The sequence below is a fragment of the Achroia grisella genome, unplaced genomic scaffold (assembly GCF_030625045.1).
Source record: "Achroia grisella isolate CSIRO2021 unplaced genomic scaffold, CSIRO_AGI_Agris_v1 utg1186, whole genome shotgun sequence".
Lineage (NCBI taxonomy): Eukaryota > Metazoa > Arthropoda > Insecta > Lepidoptera > Pyralidae > Achroia > Achroia grisella.
In genome coordinates, this window is record NW_026712592.1 from 2933384 (window position 1) to 2952871 (window position 19488).

Below are 19488 nucleotides of genomic sequence, written 5' to 3' on the forward strand. Positions count from 1 at the left end.
ATTTTGTAATATTAGTAGTATTTGGAGCTATGTGATAGAAATCACAAGCTGTTTTCTTTAAACTTCTAGTTCCGCTTTACGAGTACTTAGCTTTTTTTCTTAAATATTCTAAGAAGGGGAAAAAAAGTTATTTGATTATTAATTACACTTACTTTTAATAGCAGAAATATTATGCTATATTTTAACTCTAGTTCCGGTATCGTGGATGGACACATGTCAAAATAAATTTCATATTGTGTTTGTGATTCACAGTTTGTGATATCACTACATAATAATTGTGGAATGCGACATAACTAAATGAATAACTGAAAAAAATATTACAATTTCACGTCCAAGACTGTGGTAACTTGCCGGGATGCAATTAGTGGGAGTTATTTTAAGTTGAAACTATAATATACAAGCTTGCGTGGTTAGTCAATTCGCGTGTGGCGACTCGGAAGTAATTTTCTTTAACACCATTATAATGGTTGGGCCGCAGCTCTGAATGGACCAAAGTGTAAAATATAATGCCACTAAAAGCTTTCACGCGGCGCCAAAGTGTCTCCCTACTCGCACAAGAAAACTATTTTTGTAGGTAACAAAGTTATAAAATAATTGGTTTTTGTATTATTTAAAATATCTTCATACTATTTCAATCTGTAGATCGAGAGACACAACTATATATTTTAAAACCTGATGGATATTTTTTACATATTTAAGTATTAAATGAAAATCAACAAACAACTATTTGCATTGCACGTTTCTCATTTAATATATGTATAGTTTATAAAGATATTTAAATAAATTAATAAATTAGTGGGTCTAATGTCCATCGTTAACACCACTGCTTTTAATTAACTGTGATTTACGGGGTATTAGTAATATTATTAATTAAATTAATTTTTGTTTAACGAAATTTTACAGTATATATATATATATATATATCTGCCAATATATGGTATTCGATTACTCTATAGTAGTTTCTGGAATTCGAATGTTGTTTCCAAATCTGCTTCTATTTACTAAAACGACTAGGGATTTCGGTCTGTTATATGATTTTTTATGTATAAATAATAAAAGTTGCTTGCATGCTTTTCAGCAATAAAATCGCTAGTTATAAATGCTTTCAAAGTTAGGTGAGAGCGTGACTCGCATCTTTCTATAGAAACAAAATAGCGCATCCATCTATCATTTCTCTTTATGTCTTTATTGTGTGTCATAACACATAATAGTAAGATGAATAACGTTTACCATTAGAAACCAAGATCACTTTCATACAAAACTTACCGTGGCATTGTATAATACAACATAACCACAAATGTCTTCTCTATTTATATAGATAAAACGCAGACTTTGCTATATATATAGCAAAGTCTGCGTTTTGTAGGTACACATAGACATTTCTTTCCAAAACGGTTATGTGTACCTATAAATAGTTATACGATATTTGTTATAGTCCCTAGTAAATACTTGTATATTTCAACGGAAGGTTTATATTTGTACAGACAAAGGCGGAATGAGTCGCTAGTTTATAACAAAATACTGCAATGCATCATCGTATTATTTTCGTATCGTATGTGTAAACGTATATCTACTTCAAAGAGAAACAAGTGGTAGAAAAATGACATGCGACACGCCAGGATAAGGAGGCTTACTTTGCCACCCTCCACTGTGACTTGGCCGCGCTGTTCCCACTTGGCTCGAGTCCATGTCGCCTAATGCTGTCTTCCACACGTTAAATTGATATTGGCGCTTCATACTCCCATCCTATTGGGGATTGCCATAAAAGTTTCAACGGTACTCACATTACATTGCAGCAGCATATAATAGAACTTAAATGAAAAGGAATTTATTCGATCGTACATTAGGTTTAAGAATGCTTACAGAAAAATAAGCAATTTTAGATTAAGACGTCTAGATGGTGTTGGATGTTATGTGGAATCCAGAGCGTTAAAAAATAATTAAATAAGCTGTATTTGTCCCTTTAGTGAACAGATTTCCATTGACTTTGAAGAAGAATAAAAAATGCTTTAGGATCTCATACAAATTGCATTATATTTAATTTGTATATATTATTATTACTGGAGTACTTGACCTAAAGAAATTTAGGTTTCATTTGTATAATTTTGTAAATTTTTTGTTTCGCCTATATGTCGCTATTATTTAATGTCGTTATTGCATGTTAGAGCCTTTATTAGTTAGGTTTCACTTTGTGAAAGCAAAAGAGGTATGGTTGAATGTAATATGTATATTTCTTTTCACTAGATCTTTCATCAACATCATAATCATAACCATCATCTACTGCTGAACAGACAATAAGGTCTTACATAGATAAATCTGCTTTGACTTTAAGTAAACACAATAATATTAATAGTAAATTAATTCCTATTACCGAATAATTAACTTTTAATGAAATGGGACGACATTTATAAAGGCCAAGAAGATATACTCAGCAGCAAATATGAAACAACATATGGATTTAAATGATCTGAATGTTAAATGATGCTTGGGAAGGATGAATTCCATTCCATTAATAAATTCGATAGTCGCTCATCAAGCATTCACTTGTTAACCAACGTTGATACGGCGTCTACAATTCGAATGCATTACAGCAAAGGTCACGGTTCTCTGTGTAGTTACGCAACCTGATGCCAGCAGACTGTCAGTTGGTCTTGGTCAGGCGGCTCTGCGTCGCGAGCATCGTTAGCTATCAAAGCCTTAGTGAAATACGTACGAACGTGCAAATTGTGAATTTATCGTAGTGTATTGTGGTGTTTTATTGTGTTTTGTTATTGTACCAATTTCTGATTTTATATGAAAGTTTTTTCTGACCACTGTTATTTACTGCGCAAGCGACGATTTGGAACTCATTATGTGGTATGATTTGTTTTACTGTAATAAAATATATTTAGTATTCTCAATTCGGATAATATATTTAGATTTATATGAATCTTATCGGTTGCAATGAAGAGTTACATTAAATTATGAAAATTGAAACATTGTGTGCCGACAATGTAGCAGATTCAATGATCCGGAATCACCTAAACTGTGGAATATATGGATTCAACAACGTTTTCCGTAGAAATCGCAACAAAGTTTCTTATCGGGCGTCGGATATTTGTGGGGAATTGGTCGGGGTGCGGTGAGGTCTGTTAGACGGATCGTTGGAATTTTGCCAGTTTACACTGCATTGTTGGCTATGTTAGTAAATTAATACTTTTATCAACTATAGAGCAGACCAATATACTAGATGCTTGTTTTAGCTTCAACATCATGCACGTCATTCATCACGCGGCGACGTCTCGTAGGAAACGCTGCTGTTTCCAAAATCTAGATTGATGTCTGGTTTGGCTAAGCACATTACCATATATATAGTCTATTATATCTATTAGCGGAGCTAGAACTTGTTTTATTTAATACAAACAACAAAGTGTTACGTTTTTCATCCATTGGCTTGGATCACATTAGTGCCATTTAATGTAAATTAACAACAACAATAATGAAGTGAAAGCGATAAATTTTGATTTGAATAATGTCTTGATTTTTAATTGGTCTGTAATAAATAAGATTGTCAGAATACTTTTATGAATTTATTTCTCTGATAAAAATATATTATTATGTTATACTATATTATATTTGATTCAGAATTTTGTTTGTCAGCAAAGTAAAGCGTTTTTCTCGCATCCATCTAACATTAGGACGCGTTTTGATGGATTGCGTGGTGACTCTAATAGGTTGCGCCTTGCTCTGTTTATTTGTTCATGTACATTACGACTGGTCACGTTTTCTTTTTATTTAAATAAACTAAATATAAATGCTTGCGTAATACATGCTTATTTACTTTTTAACTTCTTTCAACTTAAACATACACTGCCTTGACCAAATTTCTTATTAACTCTCTTGTTGCATTGTGATTCTCAGATATCCTAAAGAGAACTAGACTAGAGAACTATCAACAATATTCTCTCTGATTCCTTAATATAAATAATTTCTATAAATTTAAATGGATGTGGATGAATAATGTATAATTATTGAAATTAAAAAAAAAAACAACCATGGTTCCTTCTGTGAATTAACACGCTGTGATACATTCCCTTGGGATAATTGTAATAAATTCACAGACAAAAGCTTGTCTTTTATAGATTTAGATACCATGATATATTAAATAACATTTTTTTTGTTGCTGGCAATCAGTAATTACGTTATGCCTTTGAGTTTTTGACGGCATAGTATATTATGTTTTTTCTTGGTGTAACAAACCAGTAATAATTTGTCTAGGTTTTTATTCCACCTATATCTTTATCTGTTCTTTAAATATTTTCTATCTATATTATAATAACAGGTTTGTGTGTTATAATATTTTTTAATACGTATGTACATAGGTATTTGTAAATGAATATATTAAGTTTTTTGAACTGTACTCATTATTATAGAGATATAATATTTGTTCTACTATCTGTAACTCTAACTTAACTGTATATGTAAACTTAAATGTATAAATCTGGCAAACATAGTAAACGTCATGTATAGATGTTTCTCTGTAGAACAAACTCTGTATTCATTTCAGGCAGGTCAAGAACATTTTTTCCCTTTACGATTGTATAGTTTAGACAATCTAAAATATCTAAACTTATAAGAGAACTGTAAAAAGTTTTAAAACAACAACGAACATGGCTGTGTGGGCACAGTACCTTTTTCTTTCCTATTGTATAAACAGAATAAAAAGTAAAGGGCTAGAAAAAAACAGCCGCGTGTTTTATAGTACGCATGGTTGAAGTTATCTGATGAAATCGAAGATTTCAAGGTTCGCTCGTGGTCTTGACATGTATTGCATGACAATTAGCTCTTAGCATTGAGACAGTTTACATAGCAGTAATATTTGGTTAATTTGCCATGGTCATTGCTAGTTCAAGAAAAGTATTTGTCTGCCTTCCGGCATCATTGGCAATGTGTTTTTGGTGTTTCGTAAGAGCATTATAAAACAGTCAAATGTGTACACTGATATTTAAAAATGAGAGGGTTAATTGTGGACAATAATTATAAAAATAAAAATGTGATTGAGATGGATATAGATAATAAACTATGCATATGACTGAATCCGTTAATTATTATTATTTGTATAATTTTCTTAGGGTCTATTCTGACATATTTCGTAGAGGATTCGTAGTTTCAAACGAAAAATATCTATTTTAATCAACATAATTGTACCACTTTGAAGTGTTTGCCTATTCCAATGAAAGAGAAACGATATAAATGTCATGTTTGATTACAGCACTATAAAAAACAAGATGAGCACTTACACAATACCACCAGACCAGTTCTAGCAGTCTTTTTAGCTTGACCATTAGTTCCATTTCACGGGAATTCACGGAGAATATCGTTTAACTAGTTATCATGTGCTGTATCTCATTCTCTCATACCTAGTAATATAAAATAAGCAGTTTGGCAACAAAAATGAGACATAGCATCCAACGACTTTGTTCAGACCTTTATTACATATTCTCTGTATGCAATCGTGTATTCCGCATGTTACGCAAAGCATAGTGCACTAGTGACTGTAAATATTAGTTAGTGTTGTCGTCACGCAGTGGCATGTGCATTTAGCGACACGTGTCACGTGACAACGCAATGGTCGCGTGCCCGCTAACTGGAGCGGAACCCGCACGAAAGTGACACAGCAAGGTCGAGCATTTTATAAGCATTAAGAGGTGTAATCGAGTTAGTGTTGTGCAACCTTTCAAATATTTGGACAGAATTCCACTAATTGGAAGGATACTTAATTGGTACTGGTGTAACTAAACGGGTATAACAATTTTTTTGGTTTTTTATCGGACAATAACACAGCATGTGTCTAATCGAATAACACGCACATGCATAGTAATTATTAATTGTTACGTTAAGATTTTTGATATGTAATAACGTATATATACTCATATTTGTTTATGGACATGTGTAACACGTAAACTTAAAATTATCGAATCAAATCATTCGATTCAATTGTTCTCCTCGATCAATTCAATTTTTATAATTCTCCTAGTTCAATTTTTATATTTTTACCTCCTAAAGGTAAAAATTTTGTAAAAAAATTGTATGTGTAATATAAAGACATACTATTATTTTTACAATTTTTCTTCCATGTATTCTGCTTTTACTTTGTTTTCATATTATTGTTCATTCTGGTTTTTTCTTTCTTTATATCGATTAAATATTATTCTTTTTCTCCTAATCAAATTGGTTTGTTAGAAACTACATATGTCCGAAATATAGATACTAGTCACTCCAACAGCTCGCTTTGAGCAATTCGCAATTTCCATGTTTAATCAGCAAATCGCGGGCAAACCATTAAAGCCGTTCAACTGAGTGTCGGTTTTACCAGTATTTACCCCACGCCGACATTATATGTTAAACTTTATCAATTATCGGGTAATGTGGCGAAGTTTCCCACACGCTGAATACTTCACTCGCACTCACACTCGTTCTAGTTGTTCACAAGTAGCGAACTTGTGATAAGAAACCCTGACGAATGGACTGGTTTTATTAACTTAAATATTTATTGGGTTTTACACGAGTTTGGAGCATTGTGATAACTTCTAAAGCCTTTTGTGGGCATACGAAACCATTATTTTACATTCTACACGGTCTATCAAACTTTATATGTTATTGAACGTTTTTGACACTAACTAATGTTCCCTACATATCAGCGATTCTTGCGTTTTTGACATGAAGGAAATTTTTCCGTTTTTCCTTTTCGATGTTGTGTATTGTTTGATATTACGCTTAAGTTCTTTTCGCCAATAGCCAGCCTGAAGTGTTGAATAAATGCTGTAAATATTTACCATATAAACAAGGAACCTTGTACACAACGAGAACGAAAAAAATGTTAAATATCGCTATGAAAAAACAATATTTATTTTTACTTTAAATTTTAGGCATTTTAGCGAAACAATATATTAAATTACAATACAAAATTGTGTTTCTTTTTTCTGTAGTATTATTATGTAATATTATATTATCTGTGGTATTATAGTCACATTAGCCACTAAATGCTGGGCTGTTTTGTGTTAAATATGCGAATATGATCACTTAACCGTCTTGTGTCATCTCTAATTGGAAATGTAGTATGTATCTGCGTCTATTGTCTACATGTGTAATCACAATTATAACATGTGTACTTAAAAACCTGTGCAACGGAATATTTGGGCCAAACTGTCCGTATTACATTTTAACTACATGTCACATTGTAGTACACTTACGCGTATAAAACGCTTTAAAGTATAGTTTATTGGACATCATCAAATAAGATATAATTTACCACTCATCGTCAGACGTGGCTACACTTTCTCCGTGATGTATTTATTGCATAAGAGCCGATTAATGTGTGAGAGAGACTTCGTTTCTTTTTATTTATTACGACATTGAATAAACACTCAAGTAATAAAACATAACATTATTTCTTAAGAATATCAATGATGTACATTTATAAATGCTGATGATTGATGTTCTCATTTTGCTGGTTAATACTATTGCATATAAGTAATTAGATATTCAAAGAATTGATCTCGGGAAACTACATTCTTTTATATTATTACGTACTAATTTTTACTCGGTTTTGTCCGGGTAACCAAGTCAAAAACTGGCTTACCTATATCCTCCTCCGTTCTAAATATTAACTTTATGTGAAATTTCTTGACTATTGGGTAAGGTCAGGTCTTCAAATGGTAACAAGTTGAAGAATTCACTTTCACACTTGAAATATTGGTAAGGATAAGGTCAGCCATTTGCGTCACTATTATTTATAATTCATTTTGAAATTAAGCTTATCTAAATTAATATATTTTATCTATTGCAAAATGAATACATACAGTATTTAAATGTATGTATTAAGAAAATTTTTACTTTGTATGCAAACGGATTTTAAACATTCTTATTAACAATTTGATAGTTAATATTCAGTTATATATTTATAATAACAATAATAAATCAATATCAACTAATTCTTTCTCCTCATTTGAACTAGATTTTTATTAAGCTTGGTATCATCATCATTATGACTATTCGCGTATAATTTTAACATTATGTATTTATATTCTTACACAAAAAGAGCCATATTAGTCTGAAATGCCAATGGGATAAATCAATGGATAGCACGACCTGATGTGTTTTATGATGTTCGCTTAAATAACACTCTACTGATTTTCTTTTTTTCTATATCCGGTTCTTATTTACTTAGATATCTTCGATTTTCCAGTAGACCTCATCCAGAGAAAGCACTGCGGATTTCATGGATGTGTTGTGGTTATGCTGTCTATTCTATATTATATCAGAAGCGGCAGTCCGATTCTAGAAATATGTCTCGACTTCTACGTCTTGCGAAGTCGTATTGAACGCAGTGGTTTTTGTTATTGGATAGCCAAAATTGTAGTCACACCTTTATGTATTAAGTATAAAGTAGCTACTTTCTTGCGAATTACATTAGGCCTCCATTACAGTTCTAAAGTACTTAGCACACAATAGTTCGTCCAAGTTTTCCTCAAACCAAATACCGGGCCATGAAGGGACAGTTCGCTTCGGATCACCTGTCCAAGTGTCTTAAGTGCTAAACCATCGTTTGTCAACGTCACATTGCGTCGTTCGCGAGCCGGAGAATGCTCGGAAGGCATCCTCCATTGTTCGCCTGTCGAGACATCCCCTATTTTTAACCCTCCATAGTACCTCTAATCTTAAATCGTTAATAAATCGCTTTGCGAACATGAACACCGAATTGTTACAATTACAATAGTTCACTTCGCTTCTGGCAATGCAACCCGCATTTAATAGTTCGAACTAAGTTTAAAATTGTTTTGACATACAACAGGAATTCCATAGTTTAATACAATTAATCATGTCAGACATTTTTATTACAATACTGAAAATATCGATATGAGAATCAAGGAATCAAGCTATTCCTGGAGCTAGATCTTCTAACAGCGTACGACTGATTTTCTAATTGTTTCTGACATCATTTTGATAGGTTTAATTAATTCTTTATAGACCAAGACATAGTTATATCTAGCAGATTAAAGAAAAAGTTGGAGTCGTGTAGTATAAACATTTACAAAAAATTATGGAAGATCGTGGGAAGTGGCAAGTGTTCAACCGACATGAGCGCGGCTCTTAAATTATGAATGAGCGAAGAATTCTTTAAAATTAGTTCAGTAACTATTTAAAATTAAAACTGTTAAACATTTTTATTGGTTGTTGACAATGATATACATTGTATAAATCATATATTTACAATGATATTCCTAAACGCCTTGGTCAGTCGACTCGTAATCAGATATGTAATCAACAAATTTTTGGACTTCATAAATAATATTATAGTGGTAATACGCTGTTTAATGTGTACAATTTAAGATATTTAAAAGAATTCACTTATTTTTGTTATTACAAGAAATGGATCATGAACAACTTTGGTTTCAAATTCAGTTTATTAAGTACGGTTATGCAACAGTACCTAATAATGAGTTGCCTATTTATTTTCACATTTAACTCGTCCCGGGTCTAATGCGCGGTATAACTTAGCTAAACTTTTGTGTATATGGCAGTTCTGTTCCCATGTAGTAACTGGCTCGATACTAAGTGCCATTTAACTTAGATTCACTGTATTGGAAATATTATAATATAATATTTTATCATTTGTATTTAAACTTTTCACGATTATTTATTACAATAATCTATAGGTACATATTATAAATTAAAGTCCCTCGTCGTGTCTGTCTGTATGTTCGCAAATCTCAAAAACTATTGAACACTGGACTCGGAATGGGGCACTAATATATCTGTTATATATGTGTTATATATGTGTTATTGAGACTTGAATATGGTATTGAAATAAAAATTAACCTCGCCACATTATTTCTAATCAATAACAATAATGCGTGCAGTTGACAATCAAAGTATTAGTAATGGCATTTGGCACGACTTTAATATTTGTGATACAAAAGTCCTGTGACCGTCATTTTTAAATATATAATTTTTAACTCTTCCCCACTTGTCAAAAATATTTTGATATAAAAATAATATAATCGGTAAAATCCTTTTGAATACCACAATCTGAAATATATTGCACATCCAAAAAGCATAAAAATGTATATTTATTGAGGTCACAATAAAATGCATGTGGTGAAATTTACGCAGTTTCGTCATTTCACATATCCGTTTTGGGTTCAGGATACATTTTACGTTGACTCTATTTTAATTTTAAATAAATATATCAATAAGAATAAACATTACAGATTATCGTATAAATATGTTATTTATTGAAACTGTAATTCATAACAAAATGTCTTAATCTTAATAATATTATATATATTATTACGCGAAAGTTTGTGAGTATGTATGTTTGTTACTCTATCACTCAAAAACTGCTGAACGGATTTTGATGAAACTTTACAGTAGTATAGATTATGCAGAACATTTCAGATAGACGTAGGCTGTATATTCTTTATTGAAATTGAACGTGGGTGATTGTTAGTTATAAATAAATGAACTTCTGACAAAGTTAACACTTAATATAAAGCATTCTCTACCAGTCAACCAATATATACTGATAATATAGTAGTGTTATGTATTACTTTATCTTCACTTACATTTTTATGTATACATGTTTATTTTTAAAATGTTCTAAATATCTAGTGTGAATGAATGGAAATAAGACAGAGGCCGACCTAGATAGAATTATGTCGAACCGTACCTGTAATAAGGGTACCTACACCTGTTGGACAAAGATTAGTTTAGGAAACGAGTGCACAGTTCTATCTCTGTGTTTATTTGTTTTTTGTAAAAATGTCAAATTGTAAAGTGTAAAAAATATGTATATAGATAACAGTCATATGAAAAATAAATACACTAGCAAACGACGAATATGTATATAAATTCGTTACGAATCTGTTGTTGTCGCAGTATTTTAGGAGCAAATACTTTTTAATAATAATGTACTACCAATAATAACAATAAGGATAATTCATACTACGCCATCTAGACCCAAGTTAAGCCAGATAGAGCTTAGGTTATGGGTACTAGACAACTGATACAAATACATAGATTTTTTTCCTAAATACATACATATTATACATAGAAAACACCCATCCCGATACAAACAATCATACTTATGATTACAAATGTTTGTGCTTTACGAGGAATTGAACCCACCATCGGAAATAAAGCAGTGCGCTAAACCGCTAAACCATCGAAGCCGTTAAATGTTGAGTTAACAACTCAATAACAAGGTAACAGAAATGAACAGTAGATATAGCGAATAAAAAAAATGACCGTAAGTGACGTTAGATAAGTGTTATATAAAGCTTATTTATGTCTATTATTTTCTAAAACATTGTCAGTTCTATTTATATGGGTGTATGGTATTATATCGCGGAACAGAATCAGTGATTGTAATTGTATTATCACAATGAATTCTCGCTTGATAGCATTTACACAGCGGTGGCCTTTGAGAGCTAATGTATTCGCTTTTACAGGGTATTGTCAAACGACCAACGTTGAAATGTAATAAAATAGGCTTGCTATTAATTAGATAACTTCTCAAATAGCTCCAGTAATATTACAGTCGCCTTTATAATGATTGTGTATCCGAATCGTTAAGAAAATGTTGGCAGCAATTTTTGTAATAGATTTTTGCATTTGAATTAGTTAAGTTATTATAACATATATACTCACTAATGATTACTAGTTGCTATCAGTTTTGCCGTCAGTTTGTTTACCATTCCAGTTGCATAAAAATGAAATGACGAATATAATATATAAGTATTCGTTATTTCATTCTTCTATATATTATTCTTTCTTATATATGTTTTATATAATATGTATATGTCTGTACTTAATTTCCGGTATTCACAAATTTTGTATTAATATATAAGATATACTATCTATTCTAAATGTAACTGTTTTTAACTCTTGCTTTGTCCGTGTGAACCTATTATGTTCTGTAGAAATGATTGATCTCAAAACTTAATAATATTTTGCGTAGGCAAATAAAAATTGTCGAAAACTATTTTGTATACCATTTAATGTCCGTGTTTTTTATAATTATTAATATATTATATTCATTTGATTTAGTCACGTAAATATGTGCTAGAACATCGGTACTCTTATTTGCTTTCGTCTAAGATCATTATCCCCGTGCCTTCATTAGTTATAGAGTACCGTACATATACATATAATACATAACTGTATCATATAAAAATACTAAAGAACAAGCCCTTCCTTTTTAAAGTCTGTTAAAAATCTGTCACTTCGGTATCTACAAAATTAGACAAGTAAGTAGGTATATGGCAACCCATTCTCAACTAAATGGGTACCGAAGAGCCAAGCCCGATTTGATCGTAAAACCCGGTGTGTGCCAAGTCCCAATTACGATGTCTGATTGAGTGGCCGTCAGGCGGTCCGCACATTAAACTAAACCTCCACGAAGGTAACAACACCACCACCACAATATAAATATATCGAATTTCCAACTTGACTTTACGATCTTTAACGTCAAATTGCGCGAAAATGGAACGCTACTTACAATAATGGAATACATTTTAGTGTTTGTTTGACCCACAAAAAACTGTTACAAATTGGAGTATATACAAAAGTTACAGTTATACCAATCAAACGCACACACATTTGTTGTTTTTTGGAGCGAGCAAACAATTAACTTTGTATAAACGCGTAAAGGCATTACTTTTAGAATAAAATTATACATTACCAGCGATCCGTCCACGTCCGTCGCACGGATACATTACAAATCTTTCAATTTCTCGTCGTGTTCTATACTATTTCATGCATGTATTATATATATCAACTTTCCTGTTGGATCACTTTATCTATTGTTGTAAACTGCATTAAAATCAGTTGGGTAATTTTAAAGATATTCGCGAACAGACAATGGCGGCGACTTTGTTTTTATACTATGTAAAGATGCTATTAATGATTGTTTGGGACCAGTCAAAGTAAAGACTGTTATAAGCACACTGTTTATTCGTTCTCAGCGTCAAAGAGGTATCACAACCCCTATGTTACATACAAGCATATATCTACACAAAAGCATATATCTATATGGTACGTGATGATGCGGCTCGAATGCTCAGATGGTCGGTGAGGTTGTCTTCAGCAGATTACAGCGTTGTAGAAATGATAGAATTCGCTTGATTTCTTGAATTTAATTGTTAAATACTGTGATAATTACAATTTTGGTGGAGTGAACAAAAGTACGTTAGATCGATCGGTTGATTTTTTAAGTCTGTTACATTACGTTGCGTATTTGAATTGGATGGGTGTGCGGTCCAATCAGAACGCTCCCTTTGTATTGCGTTTTGTTACTGCTTGGTACGCGACACTACACAATAATACAGATTTAATTTCGTTTGAGCAAAAGAAAGTACAATATTATTTTGTATCCAACTCATAGTGATAATTAATAATTTTAAGTCTTTTGATAATTAAAAATTATTAAGGATAAAAAGAAAAATATATATGATAACAAGGTTGAAATAGTTTGTTGTTTTCTTAATTTGTTAAATACTGTTCTATGGTGTAATAACCTCAATAATCTGTAAAATCAAATCACACATATACATATACAAGCAGAACTGCGTAGAAGTAGAAATACGATTAGTTTCGTACGTATGCAAACTATGTCCAATTTAAAATTTTTTAGAAATACGTCCATCGTTTTATTTTCGAATAAAAACTGTGTGAAATCCTAAATTTGAACTAATTCTTCTATTTTTTTAAGCGAAGTCTATTATTCCTACTTCTGAAAACACGATTAAGGACAAAAAACTTCATACAAATTCTCCCATTTTGTTTAAACTAACATCTGCTGTTCCAAATTTGAAAATAATACGAAGCAAATCGTTATTCCGTTCCTGATCCATTATTTTGCGGAATGCTTTGACGCCGCTATTTCTGCTGCAAACGTACCGAAATGTTGGTCTCGTTCTATTTTTTTAATGCAACATTAATCAGTCTTCAGGCGACCTACATTTGCATTTAACCAGTGTGTTTAATCGATGGGAAAATCACTTAAAATGATTTGTTCGGGACCCAGTGCTGCGGTTGCGTGCGTTTACTTTATTGAAATGGTAATTCCTTCTGAGTAACAAACAAACTTGCCTTACCGTAATCTGTTAAAACACAGAATTATTAAATTGGTTAAAGCTCGAATTGCGTGCAACGACAAGCGTTTTTATTGTAAAAGTATATGAGTAATATAAACTGTTTCATAATATGTGATGTTTTTACTAGAAAGTTGCTTTAATGGCATCTTCGATTTTGCAATACGATCTCATTGTTATTAATATGAATACTTTGTTGTTATCATAAAGGAAATGTTTATACACTTTAGGAACTTCTTATAGTTCTTCTTTTTGTGTAATAAAATGTCAGTATTTTATATATGAATACTAAAGAACTGATATTTTATTCTAAATATAAACAGGCTAGTGTTATAAACAAAAATTATGTTTTGATCAACAGCCATTGTATTTAAAAAAAAAAAACAAATTAAATGGTCTCATATTGCTAGTAGAGTGAAATATAGACATAACAAGTTACCATCTGTGTATACTGGTACTTATGCTAGTTAGGCTTACATGGTCTGTCAAATTCTCACGTCAATCGAAGATAATACAGACGAATTGGCGAGGTTGTGGATGACTTTTAGTCTATTACAGCTGTTTTAGGAATGATAAATGCATCTAGCAGGTAAAGATACCTCAAGGAACTCAATAAGCAATATGTTACGAATGCATATGATCTGAGAACGTTATGTGGTTTTGTCAGATTGGCACAGCGGCCTGGACTCGCGCCCGAGTGTTGTATCAGTGCGGTATCATATGGGCTGTGAACGGTAGTGTGATGTCAGTATTCACAAAATGTTCCTCGTATCAGAGCCCTCCCCTGACGAATTGGCAATTTGGCCTAGTTCTTGGAACTGGTACAAACTGAGAGTACTATATGAGTATGTAGCGAGATATAATATTGAAGTTTCGAGTCGTTTAATATATTTTGTTGCACTTTTTATTGTTTAATAACTAATGTCTCAATAACTGACACTACCCCAAAATTGTTTTTTCCGAAACATCGAAACGCTGATGTATTTTAAGTATACGTAAATCTCAATCCATTTTACTGTTAAATGCATACCGTAGCATTTAAATAACACAGTCGTAAGTCGTGTTATCTATTCGCTTTATGTTCCCTGAAGGCAGAAAACACCGTATCTAACGCTGCTCTGTCCAGAAGACGTAACTTGTGATTCCAATTCAGTTTGCTCCACTAATTTGCTCCTGTAGTGGAACTAACTTCGAATCGTTCATAGCTCAACGATTTGTTGAATGACTTGGCTCGTAGTAAAATATTGAAATCTGATTTTACTCTGTTAGTATTAGAATTTCGAACTGCATGTTATAATGCACAGTTTTAATTGGACTTTGCTGTAGGTGTGATATTCAGTTGAACCTTATTAGATTTTGCTTATTTAAAAAAAAGTCACTAAACTGTGCCGTACACATAGCTTATGAATTTCCGAAGAATTTATGGTTGAACAAATTTTCTTATATGTATGTAATATAGTTCATAGACTTCCATATACATCCTGTCATCCTTCACTGGTGCATCCGTCTCCGCTAGCGGTAGTGCAGGCGGGTGCACTATTCCATTATCATCCATTAAAGTAATATATTTATACAATATATAGTTACAATTCTGTACTTACACCAGTAGTTCATTATCTTTTCTTAATTTATTTCGAGAAATATAACGCTTTGGATTACTTTAATTTGTTGTAAAGCCGTATTTATTATACGAAGAAAATGTCTGGTTTTATGAAGTTCTTTGAAAAGTCAAAGGGGAATGACTTAAATCGTTAATGCTACGAACTTGGACATTTAATGTACTTGTCAAATGACTGAATTCTGTACTAACGTAACGACAAGTCGTAACCGAGATGGGACTTCGATTAAAACAGTATGGAATTAGATTTAGCATTGAAACCCATTTCATTCATAATGCTATTATTATGATGAGATCGCTCTGTAATCTCATACGATTCCAATTCACCTGAGACCCCGTCCAACTATGATTGTGTGACATTCATCTCAATATTCGGTTCGATGGAGTTTGCATAATGTTTGACAATGTATGTTGCGTACTATATTCATAGATAGTGGAATTATTCACACTAAAGGTGAACTACAGGTTTATTATTTTAGATTTTCGTCTATAAACATAATATTGAGACAAAATCTTTGTAGCATCAACTGTTTCTATTAAGCATTATGTCTTAGTATCAAATATTCACACAAATTAATTGTTCATTAGTATGCTTAATAATGTTAATCTTTATTGCATAGTTGTCTATTGCTTTATTTATCGTTATTGTAGGTATAAAGATTATACACTAAAGTAACAGTCAATTAAAATTTGCAAGTAACTTTTTGTTACTTTTTTATTTTTAGTGTTTTCAAGACTATCATTATTGCCTAATGATAATAAATCGAATCGAATCAAATTTACGTATATATTACTCAGTATCGTATTCCTAGTTACAGTTTTGCAGGTTTAGTTCTAGTTTCAGTTACAGTCATTGTGACTGCCATTTTGTTGTTAAACTAAACCTAAACTCATAAAATTTCCGCCGAAATTGTCCAAAACCGAGAGTTCAGTCGGACACTAAAAATAAGTGCTCCGTTTCGAGTGAACAAACGCGAGCGATGTCACACGTACTCCTATAGGATTTTACGACGATATTTATGCTCCATTTGTTTTTCGATTAAACTCGTCACCTCTCGTCGTGACGTCATATTCCGCGTGCGAGGGCCCCGGCCGGACGCTTTAGCTATTTACTGTCGCCATTTGAATACACAATACTCGTTCCCTCTTGATTTGTTTGTTTTGATTGTAGGTATCTGCTCAAAATGTATCACATATCGACCGTTTCCTTGATGGAATGAATAAAATGTATCGAAACGTAGGGCTGTTTGAATTGTGAAATGTGGATTAGGTCATTAAAAGGTTATATCCACGTAGATGGTTTTAGCAGAGGATGGAGGTTTTGTGTAGTTTTTTGTTAACGCAAACGCAAATAAAACAAAACTAAGGCATTTAGTTTAGGTTCAGAATTCCAATTTTTGTTTGATGTAGATTACAAAAAGTCATCTACGTAGGTATTTCAGTTCCACTTACATATTTGAGTCGAGCAGCATCCTTTATTCGGTTGAAGGCAATGAAAATACGGGTTAGGCTCTTAACCCGTATTTTCATGTTCATACATGGCATGTTAGTTCTCATAGTCTTCAGGAGTCTTCACATGATAACATGTTGTCTGTACTGTTGTCCAATTACATAAAAATAAAATTTGTATTAATGAGCCATTATTAATAAACCATTAAACATTAAAAAATAATAATTGTGATAATTTTTAACTGAATACATCTTTTTTTGTTTCAGGTATGTATTATGATTTCAACACCGAAAGGCATCAGCGACGCTATTTCTATGTAAGGAATTAGAAAGTGATGTTTAACATTACGAAACAAGACTGGATAATAACAGACGTAGCCGTTTCCACTTTGACGCACAAAAATGTAAGTAAAATGATAACAGATTTATATAACAAGTTTAAGAGAATTAATTTTTATTTCCCGTCTAGTAATCACAAAAGACTGTTTAGCAGTTTATAATAAATACTTTGATTACTGTTTTCAGCAGCTCGGCCGTCTGGTTTTTGCCAAATCACTTTCAACAAAAACTAAATTAATAGGAACTTGGTGGCTCTTGACACTTCGAGTGACGTGACTGTTATTTTAGAATCTAATCTTAGTATAGTTATGTATTTAAATTAATTTAGCCGGACACTTTGTTCAAACTTCAAAGAGATATGGCTGTCAAGTTATAAGGCTATTAAGCACGATATCTAGTCCTCCAGAAGGGCAAATTTGGATACACCTCTGCATAGCGGCATAGCATAAGTGTTTGTTGATGTCAGTGTCTAGTCCTAACTGTGGATGCTTATGGTTGCGTCAGCCTGTTAAAAAAAACCTTAAAACTCTACCAAGAGCGGATTGAGTCAAGCATATTTGAAATGTCAACAGTATACAATTTTTCGTCGCATCCACTCCTAGCGGCGCGTAGGTCAAATAAAAAGTATTGCGAAGTGCAATAAGTGCCGTCATCAATGTCGTGTTAGAGGCAACACAATAAAATAGAAAGTCTATTCGGTCCACGAGACGTGGACGAACGTTCGCTCCTATGGATTCCTGCGCGATTGTCAAACGAACAATAGTTCACGGGAATGCCTTTATTTGTAGCAAATTCTTTTTTTATTTGTACGGTTCACTTTTCCAACTAAAATATTGGTTTGTAGAAGCCTTTCAGCTTTATAGTGATATTTTCTATTTAGTTATTTATGTTTCATATTTCAAACTAATTAGTATAATATATAAATAATAGTATAATATATAAATAATTTTTTTCGGTATTTGTAATTTAAATGTTTTGTAAACAATTTGTAATTTAAATGTTTTGAAGTTATTTAGGGCAAAATAATGACACGAAACAAAAGAAATTTGTACACAAATTTACATACTGAGGATATTTTATGTACAGTTAAATTTCTTACTAGCTACTTGTCCCGGCTTCGCCCGGGTGTACATGTATTATATATATAAACCTTCCTCTAGAATCACACTATCTATTAAAAAAACGCATCAAAAGCCGTTGCGTAATTTTAAAAATTTAAGCATACATAGGGACAGACAGCGACAGCTACTTTGTTTTATACTATGTAATGATGATAATGATAATGTATGATCATTTTACTTACAATTACAAAAAAACATAATATATTCTATTAATTGTGCAGCTGTGGATAGGAATCTATAGGTATGTATTATACAAAAAATATCTTCACAGTATTGTATTGTCGCCTTTAGCGTAACGTGACATAAATTAAATTAATAATATATTTCTAGTATTCATTAATATATGTCATTAACTGAATTCAATACCAAATTCCGGCAAAAATTTTAGTGGCAAGGTCAAAGGTCATTTTTGATTCCTAGCACCTATTAAAATTTGTATCGTAATAATACATTATTCAATTATCTATGTTATAATATAACTGTAAACGTAAGAATTGTTATTAACTAATAATTTAAGTACAATAAAAATAATTAAAAAATAAAATATATGTATAGAATACGTAATACCAAGATCAAACCAAAAGCGTAAACGTATCACATAGAAATGAAAGTGAGACCCCTCGTTACCAAATTTTACATTAAAATGTTTCTGTCGAAGAAATACATAGATGTTGTTAAACCCGCATAGGTTTATTCATTAGGTGTTTTAATGTGACACAGTCATTGCTATTCACTGTGTAAGTACTATGGTAGGTAATAATACCTTGTTAATTGAACATAATCACATAATACCGTTGAAAGTTGTATGTGGAAAACATTACTTTGT

At 32.0% G+C, this 19488-nt stretch overlaps 1 protein-coding gene across 2 annotated transcripts in view; it reads left to right on the top strand.

Annotated features, from left to right (window-relative positions):
* LOC131854444 (furin-like protease 2) overlaps positions 1-19488 on the top strand; it is a 227215-nt gene that overhangs the window by 28644 nt on the left and 179083 nt on the right. Inside the window, exon 1 of one of the 2 annotated variants that reach the window (XM_059205559.1) lies at positions 2797-2856. The exons of the other annotated variant lie outside the window; for it this stretch is intronic. The gene's annotated coding sequence lies outside the window, so the exon portion shown is untranslated. Of the gene's footprint in view, positions 1-2796; positions 2857-19488 lie in introns of those variants that run through there. 2 annotated transcript variants of the gene reach the window in all.